Source organism: Crinia signifera, chromosome 9 (genome assembly GCF_055691185.1).
Source record: "Crinia signifera chromosome 9, ASM5569118v1, whole genome shotgun sequence".
Classification (NCBI taxonomy): Eukaryota; Metazoa; Chordata; class Amphibia; order Anura; family Myobatrachidae; genus Crinia; species Crinia signifera.
The window spans coordinates 25,976,811-25,997,035 of record NC_139225.1 but is presented as its reverse complement, the minus strand read 5'-3'; the positions used below and the strand labels follow the sequence as shown (position 1 = coordinate 25,997,035).

Genomic DNA, 20,225 nt, shown 5'->3' with positions numbered 1-20,225 from the left:
AAACACTCCTCTTGTCCAGGGGATACTTGCTCTCCAAATCCTAAAAATATGGGAGACATACAATTATGTCATGCTGAAAGTCATTGACACCTCAGATAACACTAAGCAGTGGGTGCCTGGACCATCTGACAGGTGCCATAGGCTTACATCATCTGGTGGTCTAGAGATATCATGTAATCTGGGAAGAGAGGTTCGGGGGTCTATTGCAATGCTGAAGATTACAAGGACATGTATAAATCTGTGAGGTATCTCCACAGCTTGCAGGAGCCAGAGAACATGTTTGTGTTACTGTATGTAGCAGGGGAAAGAGTACCCACCTCCCTTGGTAAATCTGTCTCCTGATCACTCGCACACAACTGGGGCAGGGGTACAATAGAAGCAGCCACTGTCTAAATCACGTCGCTGGCTGCAATTGGCCACCAGGTATCATACACAGGAGGTGGGATGTGAGAAAATTGTCACAGAGAGACTACACTAAGTGGGGTACTAGGGTGCAAGAGTGTATGCCCATTCCAGTATTTCAATGGTTTATGAGGGTTTGTATATCCATAGCCTGATGGATGGGAAGGGGGTGGTGGGGGGGGGGGGTCTCGACACAACAAGGATGATAAAAGGGGGTGTCCACAACCATTAACCAGGCTAAAGAGGAGAGGGGGGGGGGGGGGCTCAACACACGGGAGGGGGAGCCTTCCACCCAAAACAAACCTAACTGAAGGTGTCCCCAAAAGCAGATGTTCCTCTCCCCCTCCTCATTAGTGTGGGCAATAACCCTCTCATGACACATAATATCCAGGGTGGACCTGAGGCAGTCCAAAAACAGTCACCTACCCCCACCCCCTCCTACCCAAGCAGCTTACCACAACTCAGGCAGCACTGACCCCACCAGGCCCAGCACCACTGAGCCCCTAACGTGAGCTGAGGGTGCCCTGAGTCGGCTGAGGCTGCCCCCAGTCACCTCACCACACCGCAGTCCTCCGCCCTGACAGCCGACCAGCACACTAGCTCTGCTACATAACATGTCCCCAGGCCCGGCCCCTCACCTCACCTCCAGCACCGGCGTCACTGCGCAGGTCACCGGCTCTCCTGTCTCCGCCGCTGCTGGGAACTAGCCCGAACTCGGCAGCGCCGCCATCTTGGATATCCGGCTCGCCGACGTGTACATTCCTACGTCCGCCAGTCCCCTGACGCGCTGACGTACCACGGACCAGCTCACTGACAGCCGGCCAATGAGTGCGAGGGGCGGGCTCTGCGTCCGAAAAGTGTCGCCGCACTTTTGCCGCTGGCGTCCATTTTGTTGGTGTCCACATTGTGGTGACTGAATAGTATGCCTGGGTCATGCCCGAGGCTTGGTTGGAAAGCCACGGTCTAGGGATTTACTCATTAGAGGATTCTGGGAACCATAATATGGAAATTGATAGGATTCCCTGAGGGCGCAACCAGAATGCAGGTAAGTGTATTACAAAGTCTTTATTAATTATGCAGGATGGTAACAGTGGTGAAAAGACTTGCAATCGGTAACTTGGATAAATGCAGTAACATAATATCACACAGTCATTGCCATAGCATGAGATGCATATACAATTCTGACCCTAACTCTCTCTAACTGTCATCCTATCTCTCAGCTCCCATGCCTCTCCAACTACTAGAGAGACTTGTCTACTATCGCCTCACAAACTTTCTTAACTCTCACACCCTTTTAGACCCGCTTCAGTCAGGCTTTCGTTTCGCTCTCAACTATCCACTGAGACAGCACTAACGTGGTGAATGATCTGGTAACTGCTAAGTCTAAAGGCCATTACTCACTACTTATTCTTCTAGATATTTCTGCTGCGTTTGACAGGGATGCAGTTACAATCCCGGCGGTCGGGATCCCGGCGTTCAGAATCCCGACGCCGGAATCCCGACCGCCGAAATGCCGACACATTCTCCCTCCGTGGGTGTCCACGACACCCCTGGAGGGAGAATAAATTAGTGTGCTGAGCGTAGCGAGGCACCGGGCCCGCTGCGTGGCGAGCGCAGCGAGCCCGCAAGGGGGGGCGATCTACGTCCCCCCCCTTGTCGGCATTTCGGCTGTCGGGATTCCGGCGTCGGGATTCTGAACGCCGGGATCCCGACCGCCGGGATTCAATACTGAATCCGTTTGACACTGTGAATTACACTCTTCTCTTACAAACACTACACTCCCTAGGTCTTAATGATACAGCCCTTTGCTTGCTGGTTCACATCTTACCTATCTGATCGCTCTTTCAGTGTTCGCTTCTCTGACTTTACTTCCTCTTCACTACCTCTGTCAGTTGGAGTTCCGCAAGGCTCAGTCTTAGGTCCTCTGCTTTTCTCAATCTATACTTCCTCTCTTGGCAAACTAATCAGCTCTTTCGGGTTTCAGTATCACTTATATGCGGATGATACTCAAATCTTTCAACCCCAGAGTTGTCACCAGTGGTTTGGGGCCGAATGTCTCTCTGTCATCTCATCTTGGATGTCTTCTCGCCAACTCAAACTCAATATTTCCAAAACTGAATTACTTATATTCCCACCAACTAAGAACAGTTACCATCCTGACATCTCCATCGCTGTTGACAACTCGACAATCTACCCTACCCCACAAGCTCGTTGCTTAGGGGTCATCCTCGACTCTGAACTGTCTTTTCTTCCCCACATTCATTCTGTCTCCAAATCATGTTACATGCATCTAAAAACATCCAAAATATGACCCTATCTCACACAAGACACTACCAAATCTCTTATCCTTGCACTCATTATATCCCGCATTGATTATTGCAATAGTCTCCTAACTGGTCTTCCCAAGAACAGACTCCACTGCAATCCATTTTAAATGCTGCTGCTAGGCTGATCTTCCTTGCAAGACGCTCATCGTCTGCTGATCCACTCTGCTAGTCCCTTCATTGGTTGCCTGTATCTTACCGTATTCAATATAAAACACTTCTACTCGCATATATATATACTGCACCAGCATATATCTCTTTACTTATCACAAAATATCTCCAATCTCGACCACTCCGCTCTGCACAAGATCTGCGTCTCTCTTCTGCACGGATCACCAGCTCCCATTCACTATTACAGGACTTTCATCGGGCTGCTCCCATCCTATGGAATGCCCTTCCACGCACAATAAGACTCTCCACTAGCCTCCAAACGTTCAAGCGTTCCCTGAAAACTCACCTCTTCAGGCAAACCTATCATATTTATGTACCACATGTATAACCCTCTGAGGCACTTATGTATTATATAGCTTCCCTTCTGGGCTTGCAACTTTGTGGGACTGGTGCCTGTCCTTGTGTTTGCCTCCTATATCCCTATAGATTGTAAGCTTGCAGCAGGGCCCTCCTACCTCCAAGTCTGTCTGTTGTTACCCAGTTTGTTTTATCACTGTCTACTATTGTAAAGTGCAACGGAATCCGCTGCGCTATATAAGAAACTGTAAATAAATAAAATGTACATCGATGGTCAGAGGCAATGGGTACAGTGTAAACACTGATGCAGTACTTTTATTGCAGATAATAACCATAGTTGCCGACCTTTTTGGCTACCCATCGCCAGGTGGGAAAAAGGGCCAGTCCGGGGGCGGAGCCACATATGGGTTGCCATATTGAGGGTGTGTCTTGAGTTATCAAGTCATTTTAGCCCCACCATGCAATGCCAGTATGGGGACCCCCCCTTCCCGCCAAGGTGCAGTTTGTGGGAGATGGAGGGCAATGCGGGAGGGTTTCCCCCCTTTCCAGAGAGGGACCCTATTTCCGGGACCTTCCCAGCCATTCCGTGAGGGTAGGCAACCCTGGTATTAACTGTGAAGCACTGTGCAGCACTATAGTTACACCACTGCCGTTGAGAACACTGAACCTGACCGGCGATCATTGAAATGCTGCAAAGGGTTCTCCCAAATTAATAGATGCATTCAACTATTTAATTCTGTGCATATCAGCCAAAAAGTATCCTATTTAAGAAAAGCCTAACATTGCTCCTCACCTCAGCGGTGCGTCCAACAGCCACTGTGGTTTTAACTAGTCTAATATAAGAGATGAAAATCGGCATATACGTAGTGTTCTATATAATAGCTTGTCCTAAGCAGCTTATTAGCGGAAAAAAGTTAATAGCTAAGTCTTTTAACAATGGAGAAGATCCATCCACCTGTTCCTCTTGAGAGGAGACGTATTGTGTTTCAGCCTGAGGGAGAGCAGACAGGAGTCAAATGACTGTACAAGTGAAAGTTGCTGGTTAATTACAGCCTGTGAGAGGCTGTGTAGTGCCTATCACTTGTGGATAACCAAAGAAAGCGAGGTGTAGGTTACATATATATATATATATATATATATATATATAAAGGCAAAAAGTGACCCAAAGGTGCGCCCAATACGGTATGGCAGCTACTCCACAGATCCCCCCTGTTAGTGGGAGATGCAATGCAACAGAGACAAAAGAAGAGTGAGTGGGGAGCGCCAAAGGTTAACCAACCACCTAAATGGTATGTACAGTGCAAAAACACAGAATACAATATAAAAATGGATTTTTATTAAAAATTGATGATCATATCAGGATTTCATTTTTCAAATGCAGTTTCAATAACCCGACGCGTTTCGTCTTAAAAAAGACTTCATCGGGGGTTTTATACATGCACAAAAAGAACAAAGAATCAACAAGATTGATCCTAAAGCTGGACACACATGTCCCTTATGATGGATGGCCGTTTCCAAAACGGTGGTAATCTTTATTGCGGTATGGGGTCGTGTTCAATAAATGGAACTGAGGCTGAGGTTTATGATCAGTGGGAGTGTTGATCCACCTTAATGTCCATAACAATAGGTATGGAAATCATGGGAGCCCACTGATGACAGGGAATACGTCTGTATGTCGATACACAGGGTGCAGACAATGATCCCCCTCAGGTGTATAAGGAATCCAATTTTGACAGATACTCAAATTCAACAGGGTATAGTATCTGTTAACGATGTGAACGCCAGTAGCCTGATAGTGATACCACCTTTTCAGAAAAAGGTGCTGGAGGATTCACACGTACATACCCTATTCTGGTATTATATCCTTCACTCCTCCATGAGTGCCCTGCCGCTTTTATAAGGGCCTTCATTTAAAGGTTCTTCACCATCGGATCTTTCCGATATTTTTAAAAAATAAAAAGGAAATTCTGTTTCTGGTCTTAGACCTAGCATACCGCCCACTCCCGTGTACCCCTGAGGAAGTCTCTTCGGAGACGAAACGCGTCGGGTCTATCCATGCGGTCTCAAAGATCATAATGTGCCAATGTTTTTATGCATATTTTTAATAAATGTCAATAAGAACGTTTGATTGTCTATCTGCCTAAATTTTGAGCACTTGACAAGGTGGTGGAAATCATATCAGCGCCCTCCACATTTCACTGTCTGATATATATATATATATATATATATGTATATAATTTTTTTTTAATTTTTTTCTTGGAAGGATCCTTTTGTGTTATAATTTGGCGTATATTTACTAAGATGGGAGTCCTTGATGAAGGTGGGATGTTGCTATGGGCTACCAATCAGATTCAACAGTAATTAGGTCAACCCTGAAAGGTCTACAGGCAGAAGGTGGACATGTGAAATAGGTCAACACAACCAACACGAAAATGGTCAACACATGAAAAAGTTGACATGAGTTTTTCACGGTTGTTTTGAGTTTTTCACTTAACCGTTCCCAATCATAGCCCACATGGATGGTAAATATGAAAATGTTCAAAAAATTGAAACAATTGGGAAAAAACCATGTTGACCATTTCATGTGTCAATCGTTACCACGTACACTCCAATGGTCTCAATACACCAATTTCCATCCTCCTTATTACCTAGCATGCAGGTACAAAGAATACTTTAACACATTGAGAAGGCCAAGAGCCCCTCCTTGGCAGTATTGGAGTTGTCCATCCCGCTGCTGATTACTTCTGTCCATCTAGCTCACAACAGGAAGCCATCTAAGGTGGAAGGTGGCTATAGGAGGTGGTGGGGTGGATAGCAGCCATCGGAGGAGGTGGAGTGGCTGGCAGCCATCAGAGGTGGCTGGCAGCCATCGAAGGTGGCGGATGGCAGCCATTGGAGGTGGTGGAGTGGATGTCTGCAGTCAGAGGCAGTGAAGAGGGTGGTTGCTATTGGAGGTGGTGGATTGGATGGCGGCCATAGGAGGTGGTGAAGTGGATGGCAACCATCGGAGGTGGCGGATTGGATGGCAGTCTCCATTTTAGGTCAGATGGTCTGGTTCTAGGAAGTCTTGTAAGGCAGTTGTAGAACACAACAATATGGTGCTATAGTTATTATTTATTTATTACCAGTTATTTATATAGCGCACACATATACCACAGCACTTTACAGAGAATATTTTGAACATTCACATCAGTCCCTGCCCCAGTGGAGCTTACAATCTATATCCCCTACCACATGTACACGCACACACAGACATTCTAGGGTTAATTTTGTTGGGAGCCAATTAGCCTACCAGTATATTTTTGGAGTGTGGGAGGAAACTGGAGTACCTGGAGGAAACTAACACAAGTACGGGGAGAATATACAAACTCCACACAGTTAGGACCATGGTGGGAATCGAACCCATGACCTCAGCGCCGTAAGGCAGTAATGCTAACCATTACACCGTCCGTACTGCCTATATTAATGATAACAGATAAGTAGATGCCTTTCTGTGACCCGTGGAACGGGTAGTACTGTGGTGCGGACCCGAGGACACCAATATAAAACTGTAATATGTCCATATTTATGTCAAGCAAACCACTTGTGGCACCTTATCAATAAAATGTAATAATAATATCGCCCTTCGGCGAAGAGCAAAGACCTAAGACCATCGCCAAGAACGTTAGGTGCTACTTGTATAGTGTTCCTCCTGGAAGTGCCAGGAACACTGAGTTTAATTGTCAGGGGTTTAATTCTGATAATGCCAGAATCACATCCTGATTGGTTGTAGAAACCCCCGCGCAGGGCTAGAAATCTTAATTTCTGCAATTAATAAAATGTGCTCTGAACGCCTATGGACTGGATACGCACATCCCTCACCCCGGCCCCCACACTTCTGCACTGCCGATACGGGTATTGGTCACTGGATAGACAGCAACTAGGTCGACACCACTGGGTCAGCATGCATGAAGGTCGACATGACTGAAGGTTGACATGGGGTTAGGTCGACAGGGTCATTAAGTCGACATGTTGAAGGTCGACAGTCAAAGGGTTGACATGGGGTGTTCAATTTTTTTGACCCAAATGTCGACACAGTCGATATGGATATTAAAAAAGTGCACTGCGTTCCCTCGTTCGGGCACACTATTGTATTCTCCCACCACGCCCTAGTGGATGGTAGGGCATTAAATACCGCCTGTCGGCACATGTCGGCATAAAAAGTGAAAAAAAAAACCATGTCAAACTTATGCTTGTGTAGACCTAATGACCCTGTTCACCTAACCCCATGTCGACCTTCAGTCATGTCAACTTAATGCTTGTAGACCTTGTGACCGTATCCCGCTGATACAGGGTCCACACTTTCACTGCTGGAGGCAGCAGACCAGTGCCCGAGAGGTGATCTGCTCCTAGACCCTGCTAATACTGTCTTGCCTTCACTTATTGGATATATAGGACCTTATTCAGCTCTCTTTGCTCCCCCGCGCATTTGCATGGGGGAGCGAGGTTTTAAATCTGTGCGAGGGCAGACGCAGGGTGTGGGCGGCCACAGCAAACAGGGTGTTCACCGGGCTTATGCACCCAGGATTGTCCGCGGGGTGTGCGGCAACTACCTCCCGAGGGTGCACACATATCTAAGTGACCTGAGAGTAATATCTGAATGACATGTTTTTGGCAGTTTTCCAGCAATTCAAAGCAAATGGTCAACTGTCATCTGCTCTCATCCATTACCAGGTTTATATTCATCCAGGAGGCACCAACGCTAGTCATCATGATTTAAGAGAGTACCGGGCTGATACTGAACTGTGTGTATATGTGTGGGTGTGTGTGTGTAAGGGATATTAACGTGTGGCGAAATGTGTGTGGATCATTACGGTGAGTGATGTAATGTGTAAGTAGCATTAGGGTTTGTGGCTTATAGTGTAAAGTGGCATTATGGTGTGTGCCATATAGAACAAGTGGCATTATGGTGTGTGCCATATAGAACAAGTGGCATTATGGTGTGTGCCATATAGAAAGAGTGGCATTATGGTGTGTGCCATATAGTACAAGTGGCATTATGGTGTGTGCCATATAGAACAAGTGGCATTATGGTGTGTGCCATATAGAACAAGTGGCATTATGGTGTGTGCCTTATAGAACAAGTGGCATTATGGTGTGTGCCATATAGAACAAGTGGCATTATGGTGTGTGCCATATAGAACAAGTGGCATTATGGTGTGTGCCATATAGAACAAGTGGCATTATGGTGTGTGCCATATAGAACAAGTGGCATTATGGTGTGTGCCTTATAGAACAAGTGGCATTATGGTGTGTGCCATATAGAACAAGTGGCATTATGGTGTGTGCCATATAGAACAAGTGGCATGACAGGGTATTGTCTAATCGCTGTGCCCATATATCCACCCAAAAATGACACAACTCTCCTGTTGGATAAAATTGGCCACAGCGGCCATCTTTATTGAAACAATACAAGTTTAACAATAACCAAAACATTCCCCACGGAGGTGGTCCCCGAGGCCCCCAATAAATTTATCCACACGTTCAAGCACTTCCAGGAGTTCTTACCCCCAGCCGATAGCGATTGGCTCGAGGGCACCAATTGTCAACACCCAGTGCTCATTACTTAACCTCACCCAGGGGAGTCCAGCCCCCTCATGGGGCCCTCCCTGCCGCATAATTAAGCCTCAATGCCACTAACCTCGAGGACCCCCCTCTGCACAGGCCACTGTGACAAAAGACATTCTATCAATTATTTTACCTAAAACCTTCTAAAAATAGGGAGGGTGGGTGGGAGCTGTTGAAAAATTCTCCCAGTGACCCCTATTTCCCGCCTGAACCCTGCTTATAAACCCTTCCAACACCCCGTTAAGCCCCTCCCCCTATGACCCTCTCCTTAGACACCCCTTCTATGACTATCCTGCTAATCAGCTCCCTACAAACCCTGTCAGGGGAGCCTACCCCTAGGCTTTGCCTCCAGTCCAGCTCCTACATGACAGGGTATTGTCTAATCGCTGTGCCCATATATCCACCCAAAAATGACACAACTCTCCTGTTGGATAAAATTGGCCACAGCGGCCATCTTTATTGAAACAATACAAGTTTAACAATAACCAAAACATTCCCCACGGAGGTGGTCCCCGAGGCCCCCAATAAATTTATCCACACGTTCAAGCACTTCCAGGAGTTCTTACCCCCAGCCGATAGCGATTGGCTCGAGGGCACCAATTGTCAACACCCAGTGCTCATTACTTAACCTCACCCAGGGGAGTCCAGCCCCCTCATGGGGCCCTCCCCGCCGCATAATTAAGCCTCAATGCCACTAACCTCGAGGACCCCCCTCCGCCACCAAGCACGGGATTAAACCCTTAACCCCGTGCGCCCCCCCCCACATCCGGAACGCTGTTTCAACTCCCTCTTGTAGTCCCAAAGACCAAATATCTATCCCTACAGCATTCAGGTGCACACCGTCCCCTCTCCAAAATGCCCCGGCACCAGACTCCAGTTCCCTGTGCCTCACCACCACAGCCCCGTTCCTGGCCATAAAACGCCCAATCGCCCTGTTAACTTTAATCCGTGCCTTATTGAGCTTGTCAGCCGACCTTGCATCCCTCCAATATTGGCGTGGCACAATGTCCGACCAAACCGTGATCACTTCCGGAAACATTGCCCATAAACGCAGGAGATCAAACTTGATATCCCGTATCAACTCCCTAAATGGTCTGCCCCCAAGGTCGTTCCCACCCACATGCAACACTAATATATCGGGAGCCCTATCGAGTCGAACAAAACGGTGAAATTCCTGCAATACTCCACTCCATACCATACCGCACTTCCCCAGCCAGCGGACCAATGCCTCCTCTCTATCCAAACCCAGCTGGCGGCCGTTCGGTCTGACATCCGCCCGTAAAGCTCCCCAAAAGACATATGAATGTCCTAAAATCCAAATCAGGCACGGAGACTGCCCTAAAAACAGAAAAACACGCAGTCAACCTCAACAATCCCCTAAGCGAACATAAGAACGAAAACGAGACGATTCCCACCGCCCAATACGCTTAATTAACTCATCACCAAACCCCATTCTAGCAGCCTCAGTTGCGGCCCCAATACGGAAAGAGTGACCAGCGTATTCCTCCCCCTTGAGGCCCAACGTCCGCAGGACTGCTCTAAACACACTTGTGAACTGGAACCGTGACAAAAAGGACCCATTTGCATGCACCAACAAAGGATCACTTCCCCTGCCCACTCTGACTTCCTTAAACCTCCTTAGCCGTGCCACCGGGCACATATCCGACCCTGGTACTGAGAAGAGAACTACCCTCTTCCCCCTCCCTAACTGATCCGTCTTTGACCTCCTCACCAATAGCTCCACCCTATCCGAGTATAAATCTACATCCTCTTCCAACAAGCCCCCCAGCCTGGACACACTTGGACTCACGAGCTCACCTATCCGCAATGCGCCGAAGAAGGCAAGCGAGAAGGCTACCCCGAACAACCTTTCCTCGAAATTGGAACTACAAACCGCCCCTAACTTCACGCCCATATTCTGCAACAACTGAAAGGAAACCGGCCTTCTCTGATCCTTTACCACATGGCCTCTCCTCCAACCTTTCAATGCTTGCGCAATCAGGAAATTCTTAGTGACATCAGGCCTACCGCCTGCACGAAACCCAAAAGCCAAGCCCGCCATGCAGCGCGTGATTTTTGCCACTGACCAACCAATCTCCTTACAATGGCCTATATATAACAGAACGGCCAACTCATCGTCATCCTCCCTCAAACCTGCTACCTCACGCCATTCCAACCAGCTCCGCCAGTCCTGATTATACGCCGACCATGTATTCGGGGCCAAAGATTCCCTGATGAGCTGGTCAACTACCCGTCCAGCAGATCCCAGAGCCGACTCGGGAACCCGGTCCCCTCCCTGTCCGCCTCTGGCGCCAACTCCCGGAAACGCTCCCACTGTGAACGAGATAAAGAATCCGCAATACCGTTAGAGACACCGGGGACGTGCCTCGCCACCACCCACAAATTCAACGCCAGACATTCCAATACTAACTGCTGCAAAATAGTGACCACTGGCGAAGATGCCGACAATTGGTTAATGGCCATGACAACCCCTAAATTATCGCAGTGAAAACAAATCTTCCTATTGCGGAACAACTCCCCCCAAACCACTACTGCAACCAAAATAGGAAACAACTCCAACAATGCCAAGTTTTTTACCATGCCCCTCTGCACCCAAGACTCAGGCCACCGGCCTACACACCAATGTCCCTGGCAATATGCCCCAAAACCGCCACTCCCGGCCGCGTCTGTGAAGAGGTCTAGCTCCGTGGCCACGCATGCGTCCGACATCCACAAAGCTCTGCCGTTAAAAGCCTCCAAAAAATGTTGCCCATACCCGCAAGTCACCTTTCAATTCACTACCTAATCTGACAAAATGATGAGGAAGAACCACCCCTGCTGTCGCTGCTGCCAGCCTCCTGCTGAAGATGCGGCCCATAGGCATAATGCGACACGCGAAGTTTAATTTACCCAGCAAGGACTGCAATTCCCGCAATCTAATTTTCTTCACCAGCAATGCCCTCCCTACCTCAGCCTTCAAACCCAGCAGTTTCTCCTCGGGCAAGCGGCACTCCATATTCTCGGTATCGATGACAATACCCAAAAAACTGATCACTGTCGCCGGGCCCTCCGTCTTACCAGGTGCAAGCGGGACCCCAAAGTCTGCCGCCACCCTTTCAACCGTCCTCAACAACAAGTCGCATACCCCAGTCCCCCCAGGACCAATACATAAGAAGTCATCTAGGTAATGAATAACTGAACTGCACCCAGAGACATCCTTAACCACCCACTCCAAAAAGGAACTAAAGGCCTCAAAATAAGCACACGACAAGGAGCAACCCATCGGTAAACATCGATCAACAAAAAACTCCCCGTCCCAACAACATCCTAACAAACGCAAACTAGTTGGGTGAACCGGCAGCAAACGAAATGCCGATTCAATATCAGTTTTTGCCAACCGGGCCCCTTTCCCAAACCGCTTCACCCACTGAACAGCCGCGTCAAACGATGTATAAACCACCGATCAGATGTCGGGGTCAATGCCATCATTGACCGACGCCCCTTTTGGAAAAGATAAATGGTGTATAAGACGAAACTTGTTCGCCTCCTTTTTAGGCACCACCCCTAAAGGTGAGACTATCAAATCTGGCCATGGTGGCGACCCAAAAGGTCCCGCCATACGACCCAGCTGTACCTCCTTAAACAATTTATCCTGAACCACTTCTGGGTGTTCCCTTGCGGACTTCAAATTCCTCCTAAAAACCCCTGAAACCCGCACGTCGGAAGGTATCTTAAAACCTTCCTTAAACCCCTCCTCCAACAACGCGGCTGTCTGCTGGTCGGGATATCTACGTAGATAGCCCAGCATCCTTTTCAGCCGAACCGGCGTCTCCCCCTTTTGAATTACCGTCCCGTGACTTCCCCCTGAAGCATTTATTTGCACCATGGGTCCCTCCACACGAGGAACATTCATGCTTAAATTTGAAGGCAAAACAGAGTCCCTTCTGCATGGCCGTCCCGTTTGTGGCCTCCCTCGCCCCCCCCCCCCCCCCCGTCCCCACGAAAGGGCTGCCCGCTTTTCAAGGGAGCCGTCACCTTTAACCATAAAGCAATATCCTTATGGTCCCAACGTATGTTAGGGCGCACCGCCTTCCTCTGTCTAAACTGTTCATCGTACCGGAGCCAAGCCAGGCCCCCATACACACGGTACGCCTCCCCTATCGCATCCATGTAACAAAACAAACCTGAACAATTGTCAGGTGCCTTTTCCCCAATCACGCTAGCTAAAATAGCAAATGCTTGTAACCAGTTCGTGAACGACCGCGGTATCAGCCGATACCGCCGACGTTCCTCCTCCTCCTTCTTCTCCTCCTTACGGGGCCTATCCAGATTAAAACGCTCCAAAGGGAGCAGTGAAAATATATCCACGTATTCCCCTTTCCAAATCTTCTCCCTCACTTCTTGCTTCAGGTGGCCCCTCAAAACAGACATACACCTCCCCTTTTGCAGTGTCACTGAGCCTCCCACTCTCTTCCTGCGTCTCCCCACTGCTCCCTTGTGCCCCTGCACTGCTGCTGCTTTGCCCACCGCCGGCCGCCGGCACCCCGCTGCTAGCCGGCACCCCACTGCTAACCGGCACACTACTGCTGACTGGCACGCTACTGCTGGCTGGTGTGCCCGCATTCTGCGGCACCCACGCCGGGGACGGCCCCGCCCCCTGCCGCAAACCAGCCAACCAATCTGCAAAACCACTCAACAATTCAGTAAAACCCCTGCTCATCTCCCCTTGGAGGGCTAACCCTCCCCCCCCCCTGACTCTGCGCTAAAGCATTAACAGACATAGAGACAGACTCACCAGGCTGCCTGGGGGCTGTGAACCCAGCAGCCGCAGATCCAGCGTCCTGACGGGCCCCAGCCAATGTGGAAGGACCAGGTACTTCTCCATCATCTGCTGACGGTGGCATCTCTCTTCTCCTGTCATCGCGACCCTCAGGTACAGCGCCAGCCGGCGTGACCTCACTGGAGGCGGAGCCAGATGGGCGCCGCTCGCTCCGTGTACCAGGCCCGCGTTCCTCAGCCCGTACTTCTGCCCCCCTGGCACGACTCACCCCGCGCTGGGCAGCGGCATGCACCGCATGCCCCGCCGCTCCAGGTCCAGTACCCCGCACCGCCGGATCTTCATGCACGGGGGGGGGATCCCCCCCGCGCGGAGGGTTCCGCCTGCTAGCTGGATTCCTCCCAGACCTGGTCCTGCGGGCGGAAGGTGCCCGGCCCGCAGCCCGGCCTGGAGGGTCCCTGACGGGGCTCCGTGAACGGCGCTGAACCCTGGGGGACACTGATGGGCTGAAGCGCTCCGGAGGCCTAGACCTCCGAGGCCGTGCGCCCGCTGAAGCCGCCTCTTGCGTTGCTGCTCCCAGTCCCCCCAGCAGACCGGACATCTGCTGCTGCAGCCAATCAGCCCCTCTAGTGCCCGCTGCCTCCCTAAGGGCAGCAAGCGCAGCGGATACCTCCGCATCAGCGTCGCCTGGGGAAGCCATGGGAGATGCCAGAGCTGCTTAGCTGTTGAAAAATTCTCCCAGTGACCCCTATTTCCCGCCTGAACCCTGCTTATAAACCCTTCCAACACCCCGTTAAGCCCCTCCCCCTATGACCCTCTCCTTTGACACCCCTTCTATGACTATCCTGCTAATCAGCTCCCTACAAACCCTGTCAGGGGAGCCTACCCCTAGGCTTTGCCTCAAGTCCGGCTCCTACATTATGGTGTGCCATATAGAACAAGTGGCATTATGGTGTGTGCCATATAGAACAAGTGGCATTATGGTGTGCCATATAGAACAAGTGGCATTATGGTGTGTGCCATATAGAACAAGTGGCATTATGGTGTGTGCCATATACAACAAGTGGCATTATGGTGTGTGCCATATACAACAAGTGGCATTATGGTGTGTGCCTTATAGAACAAGTGGCATTATGGTGTGTGCCATATAGAACAAGTGGCATTATGGTGTGTGCCATATAGAACAAGTGGCATTATGGTGTGTGCCATATAGAACAAGTGGCATTATGGTGTGTGCCATATAGAACAAGTGGCATTATGGTGTGCCATATAGAACAAGTGGCATTATGGTGTGCCATATAGAACAAGTGGCATTATGGTGTGTGCCATATAGAACAAGTGGCATTATGGTGTGTGCCATATAGAACAAGTGGCATTATGGTGTGTGCCTTATAGAACAAGTGGCATTATGGTGTGCCATATAGAACAAGTGGCATTATGGTGTGTGCCATATAGAACAAGTGGCATTATGGTGTGTGCCATAATGTGCAAGGAGTATGGGAACAAAGCGCTGATGTTACAGATAAGACATACAATGACGTACAAGGATAGGGATTAGAGATAAGGGGTGAAAATTGAGAGATAGGCGTTATATAAAAAAATATATATATATAAAAAAATGAACAAGGAGAAAAAAATAATAAAAAAAAAAAATAAAAAAAAAAAAAAAAATTAATAATAGATAAAAAATGATGGAGAGTGAATGGAATGAAAAGCAGTGGAGTAAAATTAAAATGAGCAAGTAAATGAAACTAAAATAAAAATAAAAATAAATAAAAAATTGCAATGCAACAATGTTTACACTCTTTTACGTGTTTTTTTTGTGAACCAGGTCCGGAGCTGTGCTTGTGTTAGAAGTATTTGTCCGTGGTGGGTGCGAAGCACTGGGGGAGCTTGTGACCTAACTGTCCCTTACTTGTAAGTGAGGCAGACGGTCTTCTTCTGCCGCAGTATGCACTCGCGGCTCTCCTCTCTCCACGATAGCTGTAACTTCCGGTATTCGGCTTTGCGCTTCCGGTCCTGGCTCCGTACGTGTCCTTTGTGGTTTATGTTTATAGAAAGCTTTTTAGGTTAATATCTATATTTAATCCTGAGGGTGAAAGGGTTTGTAATTGGTATATCCACTTCGTTTCAGTCCGTAGAAGGTTCTCGATGTGGTTACCTCCTCTCCAATGTTTTTCTACTTTCTGGATAGCCATATATTTCAGTCCTGACGGATCTTTATTGTGGTGGATTGCAAAATGTTGTGACACACTGTGTGTCTCGAGTCCATGTCTAATATTGTACATATGTTCTCTTATACGCACTTTTAATTTTCTTTTTGTTTGCCCAACGTACTGCATAGCGCATGGGCATTCGAGGAGATAGATCACACTCTCTGTTTCGCATCCCAAGTGATTTTTGATTTGATATTGCTTTTTTGTTTGGTTGGAAGAGAATTCTGTTATTGGTTTAGTTATTGTTTTTTTAGTGTCTTTGCATGGCATGCAGTTTAGGCAAAAGAAAAAACCTTTACTGTTTTCTGTTTCCCTTTGTTCTATTGGAATGTAGCTGCTCGTGAGTTCTTGTTTGAGATTTTTTGCCTTCTTGTAGATCATTTTTGGTTTGGGGGGAATTATGCCTCTGAGGTTTTCATCCAGCTTCAAGATATGCCAATGTTTGTTTAGAATTTCTGACACTTTATTATGGTTATTGCTGTATTGTGTAATGAAGGCCAGTTGGAAATTCTCTGTGCTATTGTTTTTTGTGTTGTATTTGATTAGGTCTTCTCTTTTCATCTCTGCTGTATCTTTGATTTGTTGGTCTAGTTCGTTTTCTGAATAGCCTTTTTCTTTGAATTTGTTTTTCATTTCTTTACTTGCTTCCAAGAAGGATTCTTTCTGTGTGCAGTTCCTCCGCAGTCTCCTGAACTGCCCTTTGGGTATGTTTTTTAGCCAAGTGTTGTGGTGGTTACTTTTTTTGGACAATGCATTGTTTCCACTTACTGTTTTGGTATGATTGCGGGTCTCCAGTTCGCCATTCTCTATAAATATTTCGAGATCTAAGTAAATCACTAGTGATTTGCTGGTAGTTGACGTGAATTCTAATCCGCAGTCATTGATGTTCATATATTCAAGGAAGGTCTGAAGTTCCTGTTCCGGGCCGTCCCAAATAAAGAACAGGTCATCTATATATCTTTTCCAACAGATCAGATGTTCTTTGTGGGGGTTGTTGTTCCATATTTTTTGCTCCTCCCACCAGGCCACGAACAGATTAGCGTAACACGGTGCAAAAGATGTGCCCATTGCCGTCCCCTTTATTTGGTTATAGAATTTCTCTCCATACCAAAAATAGTTATGGGTAAGGATAAAATCTATTCCATCCATTATGAAGTTAATCTGTTCATTCTTTATGTCTGTCATTGTTGATAAAAAATGTCTCGTGGCTTCACAGCCTTTGTCGTGGCGAATGCATGTGTACAGAGACTTGATGTCACTTGTACACAGAATCATTGTTTCTTTCCATTTGACTGTTTCAATGTATTGTAAAATATTCATTGTGTCCTTCACATAGCTCTTTTGTGAGGACACTAATTCTTGCAAGAAGGTATCAATATATTTTGATAAGTTTGTAGTTATTGAGTCTATTCCGGACACTATGGGTCGTCCGGGTGGGTTTTTGTCATCTTTGTGAAGTTTCGGCAGGTGATAGAACGTTGGTATTTTGGGGTTTTCGTTTAGCAGATATATAAACTCTTTTTCTTTTAGGATTCCCATTTCTCTTCCTTCTTCGAGTATTATACGTAGTTCTTGTTGGTATTTCTCTGTTGGATCTTTTTTCAGGATGATGTATGTTTCTTTATCTTCGAGGAGTTTTTCTGCTTCTTGTTGATACTGTTCAATGTCCATTACCACTAGCCCTCCTCCTTTATCAGCTGGTTTTATTATGCGAGTTCTGTCTTCTTTTAGTTGTTTAGCTGCTTCTTTCTCTCCTTTTGTTAAATTGTAGTGAATTTTTTCTTTGTCTGGTAGGTTTCTGATGTCTTCCTCCACCAGGCATTGGAAGGTCTCTATATGCGCACATCAAGGGAGCCCATATAGAGACCTTCCAATGCCTGGTGGAGGAAGACATCAGAAACCTACCAGACAAAGAAAAAATTCACTACAATTTAACAAAAGGAGAGAAAGAAGCAGCTAAACAACTAAAAGAAGACAGAACTCGCATAATAAAACCAGCTGATAAAGGAGGAGGGCTAGTGGTAATGGACATTGAACAGTATCAACAAGAAGCAGAAAAACTCCTCGAAGATAAAGAAACATACATCATCCTGAAAAAAGATCCAACAGAGAAATACCAACAAGAACTACGTATAATACTCGAAGAAGGAAGAGAAATGGGAATCCTAAAAGAAAAAGAGTTTATATATCTGCTAAACGAAAACCCCAAAATACCAACGTTCTATCACCTGCCGAAACTTCACAAAGATGACAAAAACCCACCCGGACGACCCATAGTGTCCGGAATAGACTCAATAACTACAAACTTATCAAAATATATTGATACCTTCTTGCAAGAATTAGTGTCCTCACAAAAGAGCTATGTGAAGGACACAATGAATATTTTACAATACATTGAAACAGTCAAATGGAAAGAAACAATGATTCTGTGTACAAGTGACATCAAGTCTCTGTACACATGCATTCGCCACGACAAAGGCTGTGAAGCCACGAGACATTTTTTATCAACAATGACAGACATAAAGAATGAACAGATTAACTTCATAATGGATGGAATAGATTTTATCCTTACCCATAACTATTTTTGGTATGGAGAGAAATTCTATAACCAAATAAAGGGGACGGCAATGGGCACATCTTTTGCACCGTGTTACGCTAATCTGTTCGTGGCCTGGTGGGAGGAGCAAAAAATATGGAACAACAACCCCCACAAAGAACATCTGATCTGTTGGAAAAGATATATAGATGACCTGTTCTTTATTTGGGACGGCCCGGAACAGGAACTTCAGACCTTCCTTGAATATATGAACATCAATGACTGCGGATTAGAATTCACGTCAACTACCAGCAAATCACTAGTGATTTACTTAGATCTCGAAATATTTATAGAGAATGGCGAACTGGAGACCCGCAATCATACCAAAACAGTAAGTGGAAACAATGCATTGTCCAAAAAAAGTAACCACCACAACACTTGGCTAAAAAACATACCCAAAGGGCAGTTCAGGAGACTGCGGAGGAACTGCACACAGAAAGAATCCTTCTTGGAAGCAAGTAAAGAAATGAAAAACAAATTCAAAGAAAAAGGCTATTCAGAAAACGAACTAGACCAACAAATCAAAGATACAGCAGAGATGAAAAGAGAAGACCTAATCAAATACAACACAAAAAACAATAGCACAGAGAATTTCCAACTGGCCTTCATTACACAATACAGCAATAACCATAATAAAGTGTCAGAAATTCTAAACAAACATTGGCATATCTTGAAGCTGGATGAAAACCTCAGAGGCATAATTCCCCCCAAACCAAAAATGATCTACAAGAAGGCAAAAAATCTCAAACAAGAACTCACGAGCAGCTACATTCCAATAGAACAAAGGGAAACAGAAAACAGTAAAGGTTTTTTCTTTTGCCTAAACTGCATGCCATGCAAAGACACTAAAAAAACAATAACTAAACCAATAACAGAATTCTCTTCCAACCAAACAAAAAAGCAATATCAAATCAAAAATCACTTGGGATGCGAAACAGAGAGTGTGATCTATCTCCTCGAATGCCCATGCGCTATGCAGTACGTTGGGCAAACAAAAAGAAAATTAAAAGTGCGTATAAGAGAACATATGTACAATATTAGACATGGACTCGAGACACACAGTGTGTCACAACATTTTGCAATCCACCACAATAAAGATCCGTCAGGACTGAAATATATGGCTATCCAGAAAGTAGAAAAACATTGGAGAGGAGGTAACCACATCGAGAACCTTCTACGGACTGAAACGAAGTGGATATACCAATTACAAACCCTTTCACCCTCAGGATTAAATATAGATATTAACCTAAAAAGCTTTCTATAAACATAAACCACAAAGGACACGTACGGAGCCAGGACCGGAAGCGCAAAGCCGAATACCGGAAGTTACAGCTATCGTGGAGAGAGGAGAGCCGCGAGTTCATACTGCGGCAGAAGAAGACCGTCTGCCTCACTTACAAGTAAGGGACAGTTAGGTCACAAGCTCCCCCAGTGCTTCGCACCCACCACGGACAAATACTTCTAACACAAGCACAGCTCCGGACCTGGTTCACAAAAAAAACACGTAAAAGAGTGTAAACATTGTTGCATTGCAATTTTTTATTTATTTTTATTTTTATTTTAGTTTCATTTACTTGCTCATTTTAATTTTACTCCACTGCTTTTCATTCCATTCACTCTCCATCATTTTTTATCTATTATTAATTTTTTTTTTTTTTTATTTTTTTTTTTTTATTATTTTTTTCTCCTTGTTCATTTTTTTATATATATATATTTTTTTATATAACGCCTATCTCTCAATTTTCACCCCTTATCTCTAATCCCTATCCTTGTACGTCATTGTATGTCTTATCTGTAACATCAGCGCTTTGTTCCCATACTCCCCCAAAATTACT

The 20,225-nt window shown here is 46.4% G+C and overlaps 1 protein-coding gene across 5 annotated transcripts in view; it reads right to left on the bottom strand.

The window, feature by feature from the left end:
- Window positions 1-1,200, bottom strand: part of SEC16A (SEC16 homolog A, endoplasmic reticulum export factor) — a 40,459-nt gene extending 39,259 nt beyond the window's left edge. For 2 of the 5 annotated variants that reach the window (XM_083158610.1, XM_083158613.1), the window contains exon 1: window positions 1,046-1,200. The gene's annotated coding sequence lies outside the window, so the exon portion shown is untranslated. Of the gene's footprint in view, window positions 1-1,040 lie in introns of all 5 variants that reach the window. The other 3 variants (XM_083158612.1, XM_083158614.1, XM_083158611.1) reach the window with 2 other exon arrangements.
- Between the last annotated feature and the right edge of the window lie 19,025 nt (window positions 1,201-20,225).